At 43.5% G+C, this 10,938-nt stretch overlaps 1 protein-coding gene across 3 annotated transcripts in view; it reads left to right on the top strand.

The window, feature by feature from the left end:
* Positions 1-292: 292 nt before the first annotated feature.
* Positions 293-10,938, top strand: part of Rnf185 (ring finger protein 185) — a 32,063-nt gene continuing 21,417 nt past the window's right edge. For 2 of the 3 annotated variants that reach the window (XM_021177649.1, XM_021177646.1), the window contains exon 1: positions 293-1,024. The gene's annotated coding sequence lies outside the window, so the exon portion shown is untranslated. The remainder of the gene's footprint in view (positions 1,025-10,938) is intronic. The other variant, XM_021177645.2, reaches the window with a different exon arrangement.

Genomic DNA, 10,938 nt, shown 5'->3' with positions numbered 1-10,938 from the left:
TTAAGTGTCTCTGTATACATGTGAAGGTCTGATGACAACTTGCCAGACTCCTTTCCTTCCACCGCTGGGTTTCTGGGGACTGAACTAGAGTTGACAGGCTTGGCAGCAAACATCTTTACCTCTGAACCATCTCATGGGCTCCAATTAGTTATACTCTTATTACCTTTATTATTTTGATACTGAAATTTCACGGATTTGGCTAGTAGAGTCTTCAAGAGAGCTCCTGGGTCGTTTTACACATTCCCATCCATCACCACTGTTAGCATTCCTTCTAGGCTCCGCCCCCACAGTTACCTGGCAACAGCGAGGTATGCCCGGCTTACTAAAAACCCCCTCCTCTCCCTTACTCTTTGCCCCTTCCCCCTCCGCCCTCTCTCTTCACGCGTTCCTGGCTGGCCTCTCTCCCCTCTCCTCATTCTCTACTCCCTTCCCAACTCCACTTCCCATGCCGCCGCCGCCTGCTCCTCCTCCTCCTCTCCTCCTGTTCTTCTTCTTCTTTAAAAAACAGAACAACCACTGTCCTTACTTTCTAGTACAAGGCATTCCAAACTGGTATTTCTAGAACTGGCTTTTTCATCCGCCCATAATTTTTACGACACGGTCCCATGTATCCCAAGCCTGCTTCGAAAACGACATTGAAATTCTGACCCATCACCCGAATGAATGATGTGATTAGCTGGCGGGTACGCACATATTTATTCCCACGTCCTCACGCGACCGAGCTGCCTTCCCTCCTCGCTAGGAAACCCTACGGAAAGACCAGACGCCCTCCCCTTCCTGTTCCGGGGCGGAACTTACGAGCCGGGCGCCTGGGCCGGAGAGCAGCGCTGCACACCAGCCTTTTCCGGCTGGAACCGGAAGTTGTTCTACTAGAGGCGGCTCCGCGTCAGGTGACCAAGGTCCTGGTAGGAGGGGTCGGAGGTTCAATCTTTCTGACTGACGCGTCGCTAAGACTGGCTCGGCTACTCCGGGACGGGGGAACGGACTGCTGGCGTCGCTGGCGCTCGCTCTACCGCGGCGGCAGGTAGGTGACGAGCTGGGACGGCGGGTCCGGGAGGCATGGGACCCCCTTCCCAGGCTCAGGGACCTGAAGCCAAGGGCCAGGAGTCAGCCAGTCTGGCTCTGTCCAGGTCCCAGAAGGAAGGTCAGACTGGCATCCGTGGGTACAGATTGGGCAAACTAAGGCCCCAGAAAAGGGAAGGAAGGGTGCGCACAAGCTCCCCTTCCAGACGGGGGCTCTCCTGACTCCCGTAGCCTCGGGGGCGGGACCGCCTCTCTCGTGGGTGGCGATTTGGTGGAGTGGAAAGATGAATGTGATGAACAGATTTGGGGTGAAGCGTAGGAGACCTGGACTTGAGTTCGCTGCCTGCAGCTCACTGTGCGTTCGAGGCCAAGTCTTTAACCTCCCTGAACCTAGTTCCCACAGTTGTACCACCGGGCACGGCTGTCTCAAAAGCGTGGGCCTCCACAGCACCTGCTCCGAAACCCTCCGGGATGCCGGCTCTCCGGCCCTGGGCTTTTCCCACAGCTTGTTTCGAATCTGGGTCTGGATCCTAGGAAACCTTATTTTGAACGTTCTCCTCTGGAGTCCTACACCTACTCGTGTTTGAAGCCTGCTCATCCGAAGTGCGGTCCCGCTGTGAATGCGGTATTCGATTCGAGGCAGCTGGAGCCGGCTCGATTCTATGAAACTTCTAGGTTAGGAAAGAACGCCGGAGGAGAATAACTATCTTTAAAAGCTGGCGCGGGGTGGGGGTTGGGTGGGGGAGTTATGGCAAAGAGGCCTTCTGCTTGATCTTTGTAGCTGAAAGAGGTACAGCTAGGATTAATAGTTAGGGTCTAGGGGGAAGACAGATGTGTACTTACTATTAAGAATTTAACGGAAGAATTGTCCGAGGTGACGACTGATGGGATTGACTGTCTCCTTGGGAAAGGAAGTATACAGGAGGCGGTCCTTTCCAATTTAAAAGGCTCGTATTAGTATTTATTGTGACTCTTACCTCTCCACTGATAACTCTGTCTTCAGAGTGTATGTGATACTTCTTTTGTGGTCTGAGACGGGGTCTCAGGGATCTCAGGCCGTCCTCAAGCTCCTTTTGTAGTTGGCCTTGAACCCGGATCCTGCTGCTTCGGTCTTAAGAGTGCCAGGATCACTGGCTACTTAGTACCATTATGCCTACAGAATGTGACATTTCTTTGTCTTCCCTTCTTGAGCTCTCCTCCCTAGTTTATATCTCCTATCAATAAGGCCAGCACACTTGATCTTATGTAATCTTTTACTGGTTGTCACATTTGTCATCCTTCTTTTCATCATCCTTTTTGGAATGATCCATTATCTGATAAAAAGTATCCGAAGTATACATTGTATTAATAAACAGGAAATAAAAATTAATTAATTAAAATTAATACATTGATCAGTTAGTAATTTTTGTTTTACATTTAAGTTTTTAAAATTTATTTTAAGTCGGGGTCCCACTCTGACACTCAGCTCAGGCTGAGAACAATTTAGAAAGTCAGTCTCTGTCTGTCTTATCTGTGTCTCTCTGTCTATCTGTGCTCTCTTCCTCTCTGCCTCCATCCCTCTCTTCCTTTTCCAGAGTATTATTATGTAGCCCAGGGTGACTTGAAACTCCTGGTCCCCCTGCCTTAGCCTCCCAAATGCTGGCATTGCTTGTGTTGCCCAAGGCTTTGCTTGCCAGTGGGCTCTGATTACAGAATGGAAGGCCAATTCAGTTGTTTGGGTCAGTCTTCTCTCTGGTTTATAAACTGAACTTTAATTCTTTGTCTAGCAGTGTGTGTATAGGTGTGAGAGTGTCTGCAGTTTTAAAGCTAGCTTTCCGGGTGCCCAGCACATATGACCAATTCTTTTATGGTTCTGACTTGCATACCTATAGCTTTGTAATCTAACTTTAGATTTCCTTATTTTGCACTTTACCAGACACTAAGTAGATAGCTTTTCCATCTCCCATTAGAGTACTTAAGAATGCTTATGTTGTCTAGAGAAGCAAAGATTCCATATTATGACCCAATTCTGCTGACACTTCCTCCACAAAACAAAAGGTTAGGGTTGAACCAAAAGTTCCTGCCTGTTTTCCTGTTGTTTATGTTTCTCAAGATTAAAAAAAAAAAGTTGTGAAATGGTCATTCAGTTGTTACCTAACATTTGAGATGATTTGGCCTTGGACTCCATTGTCATCTCAGTGGTAAGGAAAATACTCTTAATTTGTTGGATTTTTAAAAACGTACTAATTTGGGGGTTTCTTTTAAAGGGATACTTGATTGATGTAAGTGTGTTCTACTGGCCTGTGAAAAAGAAATTTGATGGTAAACATAAGTTTAGGAAAACATACTCAGCAAAGACTTTTACCTGTTTAGCAATCTTCATAACTCACCCTTATGGTTGAACCAGTTGGTATACATAGTTCTGTATTTCACTTTTTTCCTTATCATTTTTTGATTGGGTCTTAATAGGTTGTCTAGACTAGTTACAAACTCCTGACCTTACTGGATCTTCCTGCTTCAGTCTGCCCGTAGCTGGGATTACTGGTACCTGCCATTAGCAGGTAGCTGGTTGACATATTAATGTTAATGTCTTTGTGTTCTGGCCAGGTTTTTTGTAAGCATTAGTTGTAATGTCTGAACGAATCTCCATTTTCTTAACTGTTCAGTTAAGTCAGTAAAAACAGACATACTGGCTGTGATAACCACTCAGCCTGCAATCAGTAGGGTAGGACTGTGGTTTAGGGTTTTTTTACAATAACAGAGTTTTTGTTTGTTTGTTTGTTTGTTTGTTTGTTTTGAGATAGGCCTCTTAGCCAAGGATGGCCTTTAACTCTTTATTCTTCTGCCTCTTCCCAAGTGCTGGGATTACAGGTATGCTCCACCACACCTAGCAGGTTTCTTTTTAAAAGACTTCTTTTTACTATTCATTAACAATAATAAGTGTGTGTGTGTGTACGTACTTGCGTACACGCAGTGCCTCTGGGAGTTGCATGTGGTTGGTTGTGATCCACCCATCATGGGTGCTGGGAACTGAACCCAGGTCTTTTGCAAGAATAGTGTACTCCTGAGCAATGTCTCCAATCCTAAAAACAAATTAAAACAAAACAAAATCTCTTCTGAATTATGGTTATAGATATATATATATGTAATATTATATACATATATTATATAATATTATATATAGTAACCATTTTACTGGCTTTGAGGTATCTAAGTTATTGCTATTAATTACCTCTATGATTTTTTTTATAGCTTTTGTTGTTGTTCTGTTTTTTGAGTTTTTCGAGACAGGGTTTCTCTGTGTAGCCCTGGCTGTCCTGGAACTCATTCTGTAGACCAGGCTAGACTCGAACTCAGAAATCTACCTGCCTTTGCCTCTCAAGTTCTGGGATTAAAGGCATGCGCCACCACTGCCTGACTCCCTGTATAATATTATGTGACACCTATCACTATAGATCTCTAAAGCATAGTCAACTCACATAGAAGTTCTGTGCTCACTGAGCTGCAACTGCAGTGTTCTCCCTCCTAATAACTTCCAGTATCCTGTCTGTCTCTAGGAATTTGGTTGTTTCAGGTATTTCCTATTCATATGAGTGACCTTTCGTGGAAATATAAGTATTCCCCTGAGTGCTGGAATTCTAGACATATACCCCCATTCTTGATTTATGCAATGCCAGGCGCTGAGCCAAGCACTACACATGCCTAGCCCAGCTTTTTTTTTAAGTCATACTAAGACACATTTAATAAAATTACCACCTTCGTCATTTTTAAGAACATTGACACTCTAGAAGCATCATCACTGTTTTCTCCAGGACCTTTCACTTTCCACACAGATCCTGCTTCTGCTTTTTCACATCTGGATAAGACATGGGCCCACCTCTCCATTTTGTTGACGCACACATAGTACTTGAGTGTTGAGGTTTGTCTTCCAGGTAACCTTGGGGACACATGGAAGTGGCATTTCTGTGGTTATTGATTGGAGCTGGCTGTTCTATTCTAGGACCAGCTGCCAGGTTATTCCTGTGGTGGTATCTGTATCAGTCGACGGGTAGTTCCCACTCCCAGCTGTTCTTCAGAAGTACCTGGTGACATGGGTGTAGTTGGCCTGTACAGTACAGATAGGCAGCTCTTGCAATATGAAAACAGTCCAAGCTGCTTTGTGGTGTGAGGAAATTTGTTACTGCTACGCAACAGTTGAGTTCTGTCTTGGCTGTAAACTCTATGGAGCCAGGAAACAGATCTCCTCATGTTTATCTTTCATCAATGAGCCTAGTTGGCATTTTCTAAACGTTTGATAAGTGGCAGCAGTAAAACTCAGTGATTGAGGAGCTTTAGGGTGCAAGCCTGGTTTGTAAAAGTTGATGTTAGAGACTTTCCAAGTGATGCCTGGCATTATTTTGTGTATGAGTGTATATGCCTATGTGCACAGGTGCTCATGTACATCTGTGTTTGAAGGCCAGAGGGCAACTGAGGGACCACTCCTCAGCTGCCATTACCTGTTTTCTTTGAGACAGAGTCTCACTGACCTGTGACTTGCCATGTAGACAAAGCTGGGGAGGCAGTGTCCCCTGGGATTTGTGTTCTGCCTCCACATGGCACCTTTTGGAGGAGGAGATTAGGAGAGTGTTTCTGGGGATTTAACCTGGATCCTCACTTTACCAACTGATCTGTCTTCTCATCTCTGGCTTTATTGTTTTTGATCACAGTTCCTCAAGAACTACTATTGAAATAAAAAATGAGATCATTATTTCGTAACGTATCTGCTGTGTTGTATTAAACTCTTAGAAAGTCTTCTTAATTGGCTAATTCTTGTCAGCTCTACTCATTCTTCTTTAATAGTGTGGAGTATTTTAGAGGCCTTTAACTCAACCCAGGGAAAATCTGAATTAATGAAGTTCTGCTGACTTGTTTAACACTCCCTTATCTTATAAAGCAAGAGGAGGACAAGCACAGTAATCACTGTTTGCAGGAGAGGAGCACTAACTGAGTGAGTGGGGAAGATGGGCCTCAGCCCAAGCCCTTGAGGCTAAATGCTTTTTTTCTTTCTTTTCTTTTCTTTTCTTTTCTTTTTGTGTGTGTGTGTGTGTGTGTGTGTGTGTGTGTGTGTGTGTGTGTGTTTTACTTGAAAGTGACAGCTCTTACCTGGGATCTCTCCCAAGTTAAAGAGCTTTCCCCTTGTGCAGCATTGCCCACTAAATTGATTTGAGTTAAAGTTGCCAAATTCCTATTATTCATTCACATACATATCTGCTATCCCCTCCCTGTCACGTTTGCTGCTGAACTTGTAAGTTGGATCTTAAAAGAATACAATGAACTGCATAGTCAGTCTTGAGTATGAACACACAAATTCTCACTCACACACACACACACACACACAGCAGTCATAGATCATAAATGCCAACTTGAACTCTTTTCTGGTTGTAGATCTATGAAATCCCTTTTTCTGTCTCCTGTACCTACTCCTTTTTAGTTTAGAGACTGGACTAAGGCTGGGGATGTGGCTTGTGGGAGTACTTGTCTACCTTTTTGAGTCTCTTGAGTTCCATCCCCAGCACCTTCCACCCCTACCAAAACCTTTTGAAGCAACATTTCTTGAAAATCAAGGAATGAGTCAGCTATATAATTGTTCTAGGTCTCAAAAACATCCACTGCTCTTGTAGAATACTGGTTTTCCAAAACTTGAGTTGACTAGATTGACTTGTGTTTAGTAGTGCAGTTTGTATGCTCTTGTATGTCAGCTTTGAGGTGCTCCTAGGGTGCCAAGCCTTGTTCTGAGTAATGTATCTGGAAGCTAGGACAGATGTCAGTAAATACCCAAGCACAAGTCACTGAAGTACCATCTGTTATGCACATGACTTGGGGTTGTGAAGCTTTGCCACTGACTGGCTCTGTGACCAATCATGGCATGAGCGAGTGACGTAACTACTCAGCCTAATTTAACATCCCAGGATATGCTAACAGTGTTGTAGTAATGTTTACCTCAAGGCAAGCAGGGAATATTAAATGAAATAATTCATACAGAAAAGATTAGCAGGGTGTTAGAAGATGTTATGGAAAGAAATAATCTTTATTTAAAATAGGTAGAAATCTTAATTCTCTGGGTCAGGCTTTGTTCCATACTACATTTCCTACCAGTGCATAGTTACCCAGGCTGCCTTCAAGGAAGAATGCTCATTCAGAAAGGGACGTAATGACTCATTTGCAGTGTAACCACGTGCTGATTTCGTTGCTCTCTGGGGGAATATGAGGAGTACTGTTCCTGAATACTTACCTGGATGGAGCCTCCGTACTGTTTTCTGTCAGATTGTGACAGCTATTGTGTATAGAGATAATGACCCATTCTACAGACAAGCATGGAGAGGAGATAACTTGGGCAAAATTACAGAATAAGTGAGAACTGAAATTCACACTTAGAGTATCAGATATCTCTGTGCCATGCTTTTTGGTAAATTATATTTATGGGCTAGAGAGATGGCTCAGTGGTTAAGAGTACTACTGCTCTTCCAGAGGTCCTGAGTTCAATTCCCAGCAACCACATGGTGGCTCGCAGCCATCTGTAATGGGATCCAATGCCCTTTTCTGGTGTGTCTGAAGAGATCAACAATGTGCTCACATACATAATATAAATAAGTCTTAAAATAAATAAATAAATAAGTCTTTAAAAACTGTATTTATTTATTTACTTTACAATAAAGGGTATTGAACACCTCTCTACCATTGAGCTGTTCTCCAGCCATTTTTTTTCCTTTCAATTAAAAAAAATATTTTGGGGCCTGGAGAGATGGTTCTGCAGTTAAGAGCACTTGATCTTACAGAGAACCTGGGCTTGATTCCCAGAACTCACATGGTGGCTCACAGCCATCTGTAACTAGTCCTAGAGAATCTGACACTCTCTTTTGACCTCCTTGGGTACCAGATGCACATACAGTACAAGGACATATGTGCAGGCAAAACACTCATATAATTAATCTAAAAAAATATATGTATGGGTATTGTCTTAGGGTTTCTGTGAGAAATACCATACCAAAAGCAACTTGGGGAGGGAGGGTTTTATTTTAGTTTGTAACTCTGAGGTCACCCCCTATCACTGAGGGACATCAGGGCAAGAACTCAAGCAGGGCAGAAGCCATGGAGAAGTGCTGCTCTGGCTTGTTCAGCCTGCTTTCTTATACTATCCAGGACCACTTGCCCAGAGTTGGCACTGCCCCCCCCCCCCAAGCAAGCTAGGCCATCATACATCAATCATTAATCAAGGAATGTCGAACAGACTTGCCATAGGCCAGTGTGATGGATTGTATATGCTTAGCCCAGGGAGTGGCACTGTTAGTAGGTGTGGCCTTGTTAGAGTAGGTTTGTCAAGGTGGATCTGGGCTTTAAGACCCTCATCCTGGCTGCCTGGAAGCCAGTCTTCTAGCAGCCGTCAGATGAAGATATAGAACTCTCAGCTTCTCCTGCACCATGCCTACCTGGATGCTGCCATGTTCCCACCTTGATGATACTAGACTGAACCTCTGAACCTCAGCCTCAACTAAATGCTGTACTTATAAGAGGTTCCCTCTTAAATGACTCTAACTTGTGTCAAGTTGACAAAACTCTAGCCAGTAATAGAAATTTTGTGCATGCAGAGGTAGGGGTGTGTGTGTGTGTGTGTGTGTGTAAGTATAAAGTGCTAAAATTTTACCCAGTGTAGTAGCTCATGCCTTTAATCTTAGACAGGCAGATCTCTATGAGAGACTAGATTTAGTCTGGTCCATTTAGTTAGTTCCAGGCCAGCCAGGGCTACATAGACCTGTCTTTAAAAACAAACAACAGGGGGGCTGGAGAGATGGCTCAGCTGTTAAGAGCACTGACTGTTCTTCCAGAGGTCGTCCTGAGTTCAAATCCCAGCAACTACATGGTGGCTCACAACCATCCATAATGAGATCTGACTCCCTATTCTGGAGTATCTGAAGACAGCTACAGTGTACTTACATATAATAAATAAATATTTTAAAACAACAACAACAACAAAATCTAAAATTTCAACCACAATTTCATGTGCATGATTCTTAGTCTGCTTGCTTCCTTTTTGTCCTTTGTTGAAATATGAAGATACAGAATTTTGAACAAATTCTCTTATTTTTCTGAATATTAGTAAGTGAGCTGTTGAGATGGGTCAGTGGGTAAAAGTGCCTCCTGCCAAGCTTATGACCTGGATCCAATCCCCAAGTTCCCTATGATGGAGGAGGAGAATGCCAACCTCCAAGTCACTTGTGGCAGGGGTACCCACACACTCACATACATCTTAAGTAAATAAATATAACCAAAAATTCAAATATAGTATTTACTGTGGACAAAGTGGAAAGTACAAGTGAGTGGGGTGGGGGCATCCTATGACCATCAAGATGACCCAGCTGAGCCGGGCGTGGTGGCGCACGCCTTTAATCCCAGCACTCGGGAGGCAGAGGCAGGCGGATTTCTGAGTTCGAGGCCAGCCTCCTGGTCTACAAAGTGAGTTCCAGGACAGCCAGGGCTACACAGAGAAACCCTGTCTCGGAAAACCAAAAAAAAAAAAAAAAAAGATGACCCAGCTGGCAAAGGCATCTGTCACCACTCCTGATGACCTGAGTTCAATCCTCCACACCCTTGTGGTAAAAGGAAAGAGCTGGCTCCCAAAAGTCGTCTTCTGACTTCCCCCTGCGTGCTATGGCATGGACCTCCATACACATGCATAAAATAAGCAGTGTAATTTTAAAAACTTTGACTAGGTAAAACATACTATACACACCTTTTATTCTAGCACTTGGGAGGCAGAGGCATGTGAAGTTCTGTGAGTTCAAGGCCAGCTAGGGCTACAGTAGTGAGACCCTGTTTCGGTTTTTTTTGAGTTTTTATCTTATGTGTATGAGTGTTTGCCCACATGTATGTCTGTGTACCACATGTATGCAGTGTCTTCAGAGGTCAAAAGAAAAAGCACAGGATCCTCTGAGCCAGTGTATGGTACTGGGAATCCAAACACTGGCTCTTAGAGAACAGCCAGCCAGTGTTTTAGTAGCTAAAACATCTCTTTAGCATACCAATTTTTTTAGAAGCTTAGGAATTTTGGCTGTAATTCTTTTTTGGACCACCATGGGTAATATTTTTGTCTATTCACCTTTTCTAAACATAAGAGTATGTTCAACTTTGTATACAGGGTTCCTTTGGATTTTATTTTGAGACAGGGCCTCATGTAGGGAGGGGTGGGCCTCAAACTTGCTTTGTAGTTGAAGATAATCTTGAAAAAAAAAAAAAGCTTCTATCTTTTAAGAGCTGTGAGGTTACAGGTATATGCCACCATTCCTGACTTTTATATACAGTTTTGCTTTATGACAAAGCGTTTTGTCTAGGCTGGCTTCAGACCTAGGCTTCTGCCTCCTTAGTGTTGAGCTTATAGGCTTATTCTTCCACACCAAGTCTGTGTGTTTTGTTTTGTTTTAATCATTTATTTTCACTTTGTGTTCATTGGTGTTTTGCCAGCATTTATGTCTGTATGAGGATGGCAGATTCCCTGGAACTGTAGTTATAGGCTGTAACTGCAGTGTGGTTGCTGGGAATTGAACCCATTTATGTCTGTATGAGGACTGCAGATTCCCTGGAACTGTAGTTATAGGCTGTAACTGCAGTGTGGTGGCTGGGAATTGAACCCAGGTCCCCTAGAAGAACAGCCAGTGCTCTTTTACTGAGCCATCTCTCCAGCCCCACACCAGCTCTTTGTACACAGTTTTGCATCTTACTTTTCACTTACTATTATATCATATAAGTAAAATTCTCGTGTAATTAAAATCTCTGTGGGAATATAATCTATGTCTAACAGACTGGAATCATATAGGAGAGGGCTAGGAGTTCAGTGACAGAGTACTTTTTTTTTTTTGCTCTAGGTCGGTGACCCTGGGTGAAGCCCAGCATCATAAAATAAAA

The sequence above is a fragment of the Mus caroli genome, chromosome 11 (assembly GCF_900094665.2).
Source record: "Mus caroli chromosome 11, CAROLI_EIJ_v1.1, whole genome shotgun sequence".
Lineage (NCBI taxonomy): Eukaryota > Metazoa > Chordata > Mammalia > Rodentia > Muridae > Mus > Mus caroli.
This window is presented reverse-complemented; position numbering and strand designations above follow the sequence as displayed.